At 40.2% G+C, this 12,070-nt stretch overlaps 1 protein-coding gene across 1 annotated transcript in view; it reads left to right on the top strand.

The window, feature by feature from the left end:
• The window catches only part of fstl1b (follistatin-like 1b), a 109,573-nt gene that overhangs the window by 41,408 nt on the left and 56,095 nt on the right, over window positions 1–12,070 (top strand). The gene's annotated exons all lie outside the window — the stretch shown is intronic.

Here is a 12,070-nt window from a genome sequence, read left to right as displayed (position 1 = left end):
GATAAAGTGGAACCTGGAGATATGGTGTACTTGGACCTTAAGGACATTTTATCAACTCCTACATCAAAAATTACACCACAACAAAAGAGTTCATGGAGTAGAGGGTAATATAAGCATGGATAAATAGATGGTTAGCTAACAGGAAGTTGAGAGTAAGGAAAACCGGCCATTTTTGGGCTGGCAGGCTATAACAAGTAAGATGTAACAGGGACCAGTGCTGGACCTCAACAAATTACAATCTTTGACAATGACTTAGATAAAGGAACTAAATGTCTGGTGGATAAAATTGTTGTTGATTCCAAGATAGGTCAGAAAGTAATTTGTCAAGAGGTAAAGAGCCTGCATATGAATATATATGAGTTGAGTGGGTGAAGTGTGGAAAAATGGAACTTTGTCAACTTTGGCAGAAGGAACTAAAAATGAAACATACTGTATTAAACAGAGCAAGATCACAAAAGTGCATGGTACAAAGAAGGCTGTGTCCTTGTAAACAACTTGCAAAAACTTAGTATGCAGATGCAGCAAATGATTAAGAAGGCAGATAGAACATTGGAATTTATTGCAAGGGAAATTGAATATAAAACTGAGAAAGTTTTTATATTGGGAGATGTACAAATCTCTGGTCTGATACCATACTGATTACTGTGAAGTACTGAAAGGACATAATCATAATAGAAGCAGCTCAGGAGACTCATTCAGGTTATTCTTGGGACTTATAAGAGAGGTTGAACAGATTGAACATATACCCACTGGACTTTAGAAGAATTAAAAATAAAAAGCCCTGAGGAAACTTGATGGAGTTGATACTGGGAGGATGATATCTCTTCTTGGGGAGGTAATAATTTGGTGACATGGTATAAAAATGAGACATCTCCCTTTTTGGAGAGATGAGGAAAGTTTTTTTTTCCCTGAGGATCTTTAGCCTGTTATGGAGGGGCTGGTGGGAAATCAGCACTCAAATCACAAGCAGATCAGCCACGGTATTATCAAATGGTGAGTTCAGCCAAAAGGGCCAAATGGCCTACTTTTGCTACTATGTAAGTCCTATGTTTCTTTATTCTTATTAGGAGACTGAAAATCCCATAATTTCAAATCATTTTGTTGAAGATATATTCCCTTTTAAGTATGAATTTCCTTTCCCTTAAACTTCTCTCGTTCAAACTTTCAAGCAAATTTTTCCGAGCATTGATATCACCTTAAACTTTCCTTTACAATAAGTGGAGAATAAAACATTGTTCATGGGCAATATTAATAAAATAACTGCTCAGGTCATTTAGATCAATGTGTAGACATTCTCAAATATACTGTTACGGTAATTATTGCTGTCAGTACTAAGCAACAACATAATTGTACTGTAGAATGGACAACCATCAGATGACAAAATTTGTAACTATTTGAGTTGCCAACTACAGCTTCTTCTGCTATAATATGTCAGTTGTGTTTCTCTGCAACCTCGTGCTATAGAAAACTCACTGTAGAAAACCAAGATAGAAAATCACGCTGTAGAAGATCGCTAATAGAAAATTGCTGTACCCGTTCAGTAGAAAGTTTGGGTTATCCAAGCAATACCCACAATTTTTCAATTGCAATGTAGCCAATTAGTGGTGATGAAATGTGTGTTATAGCAGAATGACCTGCAATTTTAAACAAGCATTGTTGAGAAAAGAAGCATTTTGTTGAAGCACTTAACCTTGCACTCAGGACATTTCACAAGAATACCAATTCAAGGGGAAAACCAACATTTGTGCTGCATGAAAAGAGAGTGCTGATTGGTTAGCAAGTGAAATCTGATAGGGGCATTGCTATTGCAGAATCTACTAGTTAATAATCGACAGTTAACTGCCAAGATTTTGGTTAAAGTTTAACCAGGCAGATTGCCTCTGATTCATCAGAGCATTACCCCGAGAAATGAATCAGTGAATGGTTGTTATCTATTTTGTTGAGTTGAAACAGGCACAGTGTGTGAACATATTCTTTCCTTCTGCAAGGAACAGGGCTTTGTGTATTAATACATGTGTACATCTACTGCACACAAATACACCACGCTAAGCCGATCTGACAATCCTAAATTGTTATTAGGGTGATTCCTTGCTTATTCGGGAATTTCCAAGAAACGTCCAATTGTTGAATCACATTGAATTTCGGACAGGTTTTATGAAACTTGCAGAATGGGCTGTTTGGGTAGGGTCAGTATGTTGTTCGTTGTGGATTTCCAAAGGGACATGCTGTTTGATATGAACTACCAGGACATAGAGCCTATACACTGGGCATCACACCCACTCTGCAATTCACATACCCACTATCCATTTGCGTGTCAGGCAGTACATCTCTTTGGCTTGAGAGTAGCATCATGTTAACATCAAACACCACTCTTGTTGCTACTGCATTGTAGCAGTGTGAAGCATCTATTTTCACCTGTTGTTCAAAGTTGTGAGAGAAACTGCCCCGGAAGAGTAAGCTGGGCTGACTGGGCACATTTCAGGAATGAGATTGGCTTTGGGTCTTTCTTGAATGCATGATGTACATCAAGAAACTGTGAATAGGGAAGCCTTATATTCTGGCTTCGATATGCCCCAAGTTCAGCATCAAGTATGTAAGGTGAGCAAATAGCTTGGGTCCTATTGCTACCACTGAGGTCTATCTTCTAGCATGCGCAACTGTAGAACCCCAATGTGTACACTGACCAGTGATGGTAGGTTTACAGTGGATAGTGACGGAGAATGCCCGGGTTTATTTCTCAACCAGGACATCAAGAGAAGTGATTCTACAAGGGACAACATTTGCTAGTGTAATTATTCACACAAACAACCAATTGAGGGTTATCAGTTAAGTGTGTAATGTCTGTTGCACTTGTGTGTACAGGAAGCTGCCCCTATTAATAACAGGACCCTGTACTTTACAAACAGAATATGTTGGTTCATTGCATCTCTATCCTTTCTTGTGAACAATTTTTATCACCCCAAATAAACTGTTATATATAAGTGACAGATTAGTTGAATCTAAATTTTAAACTAGCTAAAAATTAAAAGCGATAAGTAGAGATGGTCCTCCTGGGCTGATTTTATCCAATGACCTTCCAGTTTTGGCTGTCCTCACTTCTAGAATGTAATCAGTTCTGTATATTCAATAATGTTGGCTTGAAGTGTGTGCAGCTGCTGAAAATGTGTTGCTGGAAAAGCGCAGCAGGTCAGGCAGCATTTTCAGCTCTGATCTCCAGCATCTGCAGTCCTCACTTTCTCCTTGAAGTGTGTGCAACATTTCACAAAATGTTGCATTTTGATAAGCAAAACAGGTTGTACGATCAATAGACTGAAGTTGGACCATAGAATTTCGAATGGGTGGGGGGAGATTTCAGTTACCAAGAGATGGGAAACTGAGCTGTTGGCTTAACTTCCTCCTTGTAGCAACTTGAGACTTGCTGGGGATGAAATAATTTTTAAAAAGTACGTAGCCCACAGGTTTCTCCAGCAAAAACAAGTGAGTAATGGAATCAGCTGCCCAGATACCCATTTATTGGAAGATCAGTATGGAGGACTATTTCACGGCAGGGAGGCCTACAATTTCCTGTGACGACTGGAGGAACACCAGTGCTCCTGGCCCACATGGGGGGGGTGGGAGGATCAAAAACAACTTTTAAGTTTCCAATTTTGTGCCTGTATTGGCTCCGAACTCATTGCTGTTGAGTTGATGGGAAACCCATAGCTCCATTCTGACCAGACAGCTGAATAAAAAGGGTGCTCAGACAAAGTCATCTTTAGGTGGACATCTTTGTCAAATGCTCAGAAGATGACATCAAATGTTCCCAGTGGTTTGATCGGTGGGGTCCATTGAGTAACTTTGGGGATTTTTAACTACCCACTCACCTGGTTTAGGTTGATCCTGATCTGTCTTAAAGTGCATTTAGTTTTGAATTTGTGATGGCTGTTTTCAGCTGTTCTCAGCAGGAGAGGGTTAACCAGTTTTGAATCATCCCAGCGAACAAATGGTTACAGATTCACATAGCATTTTTCTTTTAAACGAAAAGAATGCCGTAGCTATAGGCAATGTAGATGTGTGACTGTGCCTCATTATGTGAAGGGCACCTTGATTGTCATGGCAACCAACAGGCAGTCGAAGAGGTACCACAGAGGGGCAGTTAGCTTGTGATTGATTGAAGTGGTCTCAGAAGTCTAAGCCCAAGCTCAAAGAATCCGTCCTTCATAACCAATCCCTCGCATTTCCTAGAAATATTGTGGGTTTCTTTTCTTTTAGTTGTTATAGCAACTGGCTGGCTGTAATAGAACTTGAAATGAATTACACATGTAATGATTAGGGCCTCTCCATGTCAATGGGTTAGAACGTACAGGGGAATTTACAACTCAAAAGCTGCCTTGATTGCAAGCAATGTTTTTCTAACCGCCACCTAGACAGACATGTTCTATCTATATAAACTTTGCCATCAAGTTAAATTTTCCATGGTCTATTATTTATATTTACTTCTGAGAGAGTTTGGGGGGGGGTGGGATAGGAGTTTCAAGCTTCAAGTCGCTGAGGCCACATGGAGAGAGCACATGTATGAACAGTTAAAGAGACGTCATGCAGGCACGAGAGTGTGGTGTTGGAAAAGCACAGCAGGTCAGGCAGCATCTGAGGAGCAGGAGAATGGACGTTTCAGGCATCAGGAATCTGACAGGCACCTCGGTAAATTTTGAATAGTTTCTAACTGTTGCAGCAGTTCTGCGCAAGATTTTCATAGAAGTCAGTATTTATTAAAGAATCATCATTCATGTTATTTGCAGGCATGTTTTCAATTTTTTTATGACAAGGCAATCACTTGGATAACATGAACAAATATGCACCATTGTCTTTGTAAAAATGGTGTGGTTAAAAAAAGGTATTGTTCACAAAGTTAGACATGATTATGGGATGACAGAATTTATTATAATTCAAATAGGGTTAAAATGCTATTGTTGTCACTTGGATGGTTTTTCTCCATTTCTCCCCTAAGTGTTTGTTCATCACTTCTTTCACAAAAAAACAGCTCCCTTTTAAATGCATCCAACCAAAGCCGCTGTGTTTAAATGACTGACTGACAAACCCAATCAGTGTGGAGTGGGCAGCAGATCAGCATTACTTGTGAACCAGGGTGAGACAGCAGACCTGGTTGAGAAGGGCAGCAGCAGCCAGAGATTAAAAACTGGCTGCAGAGCTAGTTTCAACTCCTCCCACCCCTCCCCCCACAAAAAAAACGTTTCAATTTGACAGATCCACAATCTGACATCCCAGGAAACTGGGTAGGGGGTTGATAAGCATTCATTCCCTGTCTCTCGTGATCTGCCAAGTAGTTTAACGTGGGAGATATTACTATAGTGAAACAGTACAGTTAGGAAATTCACTTCTAAAATATTTAACATCTAAATTAATTAAATTGAAGAAGACTTGTTGGTGATGTGTTGCAATTGCAGTATCTAGGAGCTGCTAGTGGCTGTTGAGATCCAAAGCGACCACATCTGAAGCAAGTATTGGCTGCTTGAGGAACTTTGCAGATTTGCTGTGCTGGAATCCAGGCAGTAGATATAGCGATACACTAGGGAGGGGTAGAGTAACTTGGAGGGTATGGTTCAAGAGACAGTTACACCCCTTAGATTAATTACATCAAATTTGGCCAGTGGTGGGGAACGATAGGGTGTGACTACAATTGAGGCAGATACTGGGGACCAGAATTTAGCTTTGGAGGCTAGTGCTCTTGTCCAGTAGGTATGAGGTTCTTGATCCCAGTATGGATGACTGTACAGACTGCAGTGAAAGAGAGTTGAATGCCTGGCTGAAAGATGGCTGTGGGAGAAATGGGTTCTGATTCATAAGGCACTGGCAGTAGTAACTGGGGAAAGGGAGCTATGCAATTAGGATAGGTTTCATTTGAACCATGCTGGAAGCAGTGTCCCGGTGAGTCATTTAATTAGGGTTACAGATGAAGCTTTAAACTAATTAGCGGCTGGGAGATTTAATTGAAGTTTAAAAAAAAGAAAGAAAATTCATGGAGCAGATCTGCAAGGTAATGAAGAGGCAGATGAGAATCAGTATGTCCAGAAGTGGTAGAAAATAGATGCAGAAGAGTGCAGCAGAAATTAGAACCAGAATGTTTAATAAAACGTCAACGCTTAAGGTTGTGTAACTGAATGCGTATAGGATTTGTAACTAGATAGTTGATGATTTGACAGTACAAATAGAAATAAATTAATTTGATTTGATGGCTATTACAGAGACTTGGTTTGCAGGGTGATCAGGACTCAATATTCAAAAGTAGTCGATGTTCCAGAAAAAAGGGGAAAAGGAAGTTGTTAATAATGAGTGGTATCAGTGCATGGGGAGTAGTGATATAGGTACAGTAAGTCATGAGATGGAATGAATTTGATGGAAGTAAGGAATAAGCAGGAGAAAAAAATCACGAATGAAAATCATCTATAGACCTTGGGGGAATTGCCTCACTGAAGGACAAAATATAAATCAGGAGCTAATGGAGATGCTTAAAAAGGCTCTACAGTTGACATGGGTTATTTTAATCTGCATATTGAATGGATAAATCAATTCAGCAAGGGCACCGTGGAATTTGTACAGTGTATTGTGTTTTTTTTAATAGATACTCATTGCAGAACCTACCCAGGAACAGGATAATGGAGTGTTAGCGTTTGTTGCAAAGTATTTATGACAAAATGAGATTTTTTTTATATCTAGAGGGTAGTGATTCCTTGGAATTCTCTACCTCTATAGGGCCATGGAATGTTGCTAAGGCTACACTGGGTATATCCCCACCTGGACATCAATATCAAGTGTACATTGTGTGAAATGGTCAGTTTGTCATCACAGTAAGTGTACATATGTACGGGTGGTCAGGGCATCCACCTACACAAAAGGAGCAGCCATTATGTCTATTTCCTACCAGCTGATGTATCCTGATGCTGACTGGGTTCCCCAATACCTGTTGCTGTCTTCTCAGTGTTGGGATCACCTGTATCATCCCACTGTGATGGTCTACTAACTCTATAATCAGTGTGATCTGTGACATAGTCAAGGCCATTTTTAGACTGGTCTTGGGCTTTTCTTTTATTAAGTCATGGGACATGGGCATTGCTGGCTGGGCCAGCATTTAACGACCATCCCTAGCTGCCCTTGAAGGTGAGCTGCTGGTTTCTTGAACCACAGCAATCCATGTGACTGACTTTCTGCGTGCACAATCTGATTAATTAAGGATGATGAGTCAACAAAGTGTATGAATGGATCTGGTGGCATTTGTGAAGGAAGATTAATGCTTAGAAAAAAAACATTGTTTGAATATAATCATTTGAATTCAATACTGAGGAGTGCAAACTGAGAATTGGGATTTGAGAATCAATTTTCACATGTAAATAAAAGTCCTCTAATTTCTTTCCATTTCATCATCAGGAATATGTCTCAAGGAAACAGAACAGATGAGCTGTTCTCAGACATCTGTAACTGTGCTGTGAAATCAGGAACATACTTTGACTGCCTTTTGATTTAATTTTTCTTGCCTGCAGAGAAGTTACTCATCTCCATGAGATCAGCGATGTGACATTTAAACAGCAGGCATGAATTTGTATCCTATCCCTTTCAGCAGAGACCATTAATACACCATCCTGAGGTCACCTTAGACTGTCTCCTAGTGACTAAAAACAGGTTGCAGATCAGAGGAACAGTAATTGATAGTAAGAGTTTGGTTACACTTCCCTACCAGTACTTCAACAACATTGAAATTTCAAAGAGCCTCTGTTGAAATGTCAAAGGATTTAAGTCCTCAACAGTGACATTCTTCTGGTGTAATTTCTTGAAAGTTGTCTACTGAATCTTAACAGAGTTTTAACAGTAAAGTCACCATAATCTTACTGTGTATAGGGCTGCTCTGTCTTGAGAGAGAAGACTGGTAGTGGTTTAACCTAAGGGTCACCACAGTCAAGGGTTGAGAAGGAGGAACCTACATAATAACCTTAGCTGGTGTGGGAATTGAACCCATTTGTTGGTATGACTCTGCATTGCAAACCGACCCGCCAAAAGACCAGGGTCAGTTAGCTCAGTTGGCTAGAGGGCTGGTTTATGATGCCCACGGTGTGGGTTCAATACCTGTACTGGATTTGGAATGTCAATGCTGTGAACTGAATCAGCACATTGATTGCCAAGCACAGACTGTCCGAGTGGCTGCACACAGCATGCAACTTTGAGGGAATGTTGTTCTGGGGATGAGGAAGCAGGTCAACAGAGCTTGTTTTAAACTCTCATTAGCAACTTAAGAGTGGAGAATTTAAAACACTTAAAGCAGACCTTATCCAGCCTGTGAGTGTTTGCATTGATTTTACGATGGGAATTTGTGATTGTAATTAAGGTTAGTTAAAGCCTAAAGAAGAGGCTCGATGGAGTGCTTGACATTAAGTTCAAATGGCCAAGCTGAGTATACGTTGTGCCCGTGTGTGAGCTCTGCCCTGTCCCTTTGTCATGGCAACAAGAATTAAATGTGCCAGATAAAGGGCTGTGACTGTGAGAAAACCTAGCCTGCTCGCACTCTTGTCTCTTAATCAGATCATCATTGATTGCAGATTTCCTCTCCTTTCAAGATGGAGGGCATCCAATTGGTCTCCCCGTTTAGAGAGCCTGCTCACCCAGTCCCCTCTCCATTAAATAGCCAGTGAGCCCACCATCTTGTCATTCATTGGCTAATTTGGGAATATAACTGCGGATGAGGGTCTTTGCATAGTGCTAAATGTGACCCACAGTTGACTTCAAAATCAGGCACTCAATCCAAAAGACCCATTCTGCCCTACAGTGTCATAAACGTCACTGAAGTTACATGTTTTCCTGCCACATTTCCTCCATTAAAACAGCAATTACACTTCAGAAGTACTTTAATTTCCCTAACCCAGAACAGCCAATGCTGTATAAATGAACCTTTTATTCTCTTAAACTCTTTATTTCCATTAGACTGTGCAGTAATTTAACATGGCTGTGGAATAGTAATGTTGTAATAAATGTGCTTTATGTAGTTTGTATCCTTAGTAACCTTTTGGGTCTTGTTCAGCAAAATAGTATCAATAGAGCTGAATCTATGAATATATGTTTTATCTTCTCCACTGGGATGTGTTTGGCAGACAAAATTCACTTTGCATATGACTTTTAGCAGATAAAATCTTCACTTTGAATAGACAGCATTTATTCCCATGCTTGTAAACTGTAGGAATGCTATTTGGACTGACTATGCCATGGAATAGGGTGCTTTATAGTGTTCAATTTCTTAAGCTGGGGCAGGGTTTTAATCAGAGGCAAATGAAGTCATAATCTCACACTGTGTGGAGAAACAATTACCCATCCATGAATATAGTAATTAATAATACTTAAAGACACTGGGCAGGCAGATTAAGATAGTGACTTGGCTGCCTGTTTAGGTAAGAAAGAAATGGGGCAACCTCTATTTGAGGTAACCTTTCTCCAACTCTTTATATTTTTAAGTTTTAAAAAAAATGAACCATTAGGAAGTGCCTACAAAGCAGCCTGTGAACACAGCTGAAACTAGGCAGATGAAGAAGGCCTCAAAGCCTGTCTTGAGTTCTGGCCTCTGCCCTGCTGCTGTTGGGCACCTCCAGTCAGCTGATCTAGCTCCAGGGGACTGCAAGCCAACTGGAAAACTCCAATGAGTCTCGACCAAGTAGGGTTTAAGAAATCTTTAATTCCCCATAATTGGCAATATGTCACTTGGGGACAGGTGACCAAGCTGACCCTCATCCTGCCTCTGGGAAAAGGCCCGAGGACAGGATAAAACTGGTGAATTGAAACACTGACAATGCAAAATCTTCAATCTGGAATGTTTGTAATCACCTGGGTGTACTGAGAAACACAATCATTCCATCCCACGCTCCAGGCTAGGAATAATTTCCACTATTTAAAGTACTGATAATTGAGGATGCCTAGGATAGCTGGAACTAAAAGTATGAACTTATTTCAAGGGATTTGAAGTGAGCCAAGCTGTAGAGAATCATGTTTTGACACACAGCAACCATCAGAATTCATGAGTTTATCCAGTTGATGTTTTGTAAACATGCTTTTTATTATTGATGTCATGATCATGGGCATTCATTTTAAATCGCAAATTAAGAATCTCTAACTTGAGGGAAATTCCAGAATTATTAATTTACAAGCCTCAGATCCTTTTATGTAAAGACATAATGGTTGTATCACTGCAGTGGGTCTGGGAATCTCAGTGAGAGACTTTTGGAATGAAGCCTGAAGTAAATTACAAACAACTGAGTAACTCTTGGAAGCTGTACTTTCTCAAATAACTTCAAGCTTAGAAGCAACTGTCTCCTTAAAGTCTGGATGTGGAATAATGATTAAGAATAAATAAACTGGATCTATTTCAAATGCATAACTGGCGGTCCAAAACGCCAAAAAGAAATTCAAGAATCCACTCCATTGTGATTTGAAAAATTGAATTGGGAGAATATATATCCATCATTTTTATGCTAACACAGCCTGCTGCTCAGAAAACCATGCTCAGAAAAACCAGTGCATTTTAAAGATATCTGATGCACTTCAAATTGAGTCAATTACAGCTTCTTGTCAACATTTTTCATGGCAATTGATAACTGAGGTCTGTGACTGAACCCAACAACAGCAACTTACTTACTATTTACATAGCACCTGTTTTAAATGTGGTGAAATCACCCAACGCTTAGCAGAAATATGCAAAAAGATATGTCACCAAGCCAGGAAAAGTTACATCAAGTGACAAAAGGGTATCACAGAGCATAGGGCATGGGCAACTCTAAGTACAACCACCGATACGGCAGGTGCAGTTAGAAGAACATAAGAGGTCAGGATTAGAGGGTGCACATACCTTGGAGGTTTATATACTTAAAAGAATTAAAATAAAAGTAACCCACTCACTGCCCCTCAAGCCTGCTCCAGCCTGAATAAGATTATGACTGTTCTGATTACCTCAAATTCCTATCTACTTCCAATCGATGTTTAATTCCTTGTTTATCAAGACCGATCTATGTTTGCCTTACAAATAGTCAAAGACTTTGCTTCCGCCATCTTTTTTTCAGAAAGAGAGTTCCAAAGACTTACAAAGCATTCTCCTTATCTCTGTCTTAACTTGGTAACTATGGGTTGTCAAAGGTTGCAGAAATGGACTTTTGGATCTAAGGTGTCCGTAAATAGTCAACATCAGATGAGATGACAGATAAATGCACTATCTCAGTTGGAGTGCATGTCAGTCTTTGAGTGAAGCACAAGGCTATGAGGAATGGAATACTTGGTTAAACAGAGGTTGAGATTCAGGAAGGCTGGTACAATGGCAGCACTCAGCAAATGGAGGAAAGCCAACCATTTCTGCTGTACTATGGTATTTCTACGGTATTGCAAATTTCAGGGATGGCAGCAGATTAAAGTAATTAACCGGTCTATTCTGAACATGTTGGTATTTTGCTGGTACCTGAACAGTGCTCTGGATGTCTGGAGAATGCCTCAGTTGCTTCCTGTAATGAGGTGGATACGGACATTCTTTTGCCTTCCCTATGCCCTACTGAGAGAACACCCCAAGGTAAATAAGGACACGCATTCCATGTTCAAATACAGCAAGATCTGGTTAGTATTCAAGGTTGAGCTGACAAGTGGTAAGTAATATTTGTGCTATATAAATGACACGCAATGACCATCTCCAATAAGAGACAGTTTAACCACTGCCCTTGACATTCAGTGGTGTTACTACCACTAAATTTCCCCACTATCAACATCCTGGGGGCTTACCATTGACTAGAATCTCAACTGGACTCACTGTATAAATACAGTGCCTACAAAAGCAGGTCAGAGGTGAAGAATAGAACATAGAACATAGAAGAATACAGCGCAGTACAGGCCCTTTGGCCCTCGATGTTGCGCCGATCCAAGCCCACCTAACCTATACTAACCCACTATCCTCCATATACCTATCCAATGCCCGCTTAAATGCCCATAAAGAGGGAGAGTCCACCACTGCTACTGGCAGGGCATTCCATGAACTTACGACTCGCTGAGTGAAGAACCTAAC

The sequence above is a fragment of the Chiloscyllium plagiosum genome, chromosome 12, assembly GCF_004010195.1.
Source record: "Chiloscyllium plagiosum isolate BGI_BamShark_2017 chromosome 12, ASM401019v2, whole genome shotgun sequence".
Classification (NCBI taxonomy): Eukaryota; Metazoa; Chordata; class Chondrichthyes; order Orectolobiformes; family Hemiscylliidae; genus Chiloscyllium; species Chiloscyllium plagiosum.
The sequence above is the reverse complement of the archived record's forward strand: the minus strand, read 5'-3'. Positions and strand labels throughout refer to the sequence as shown.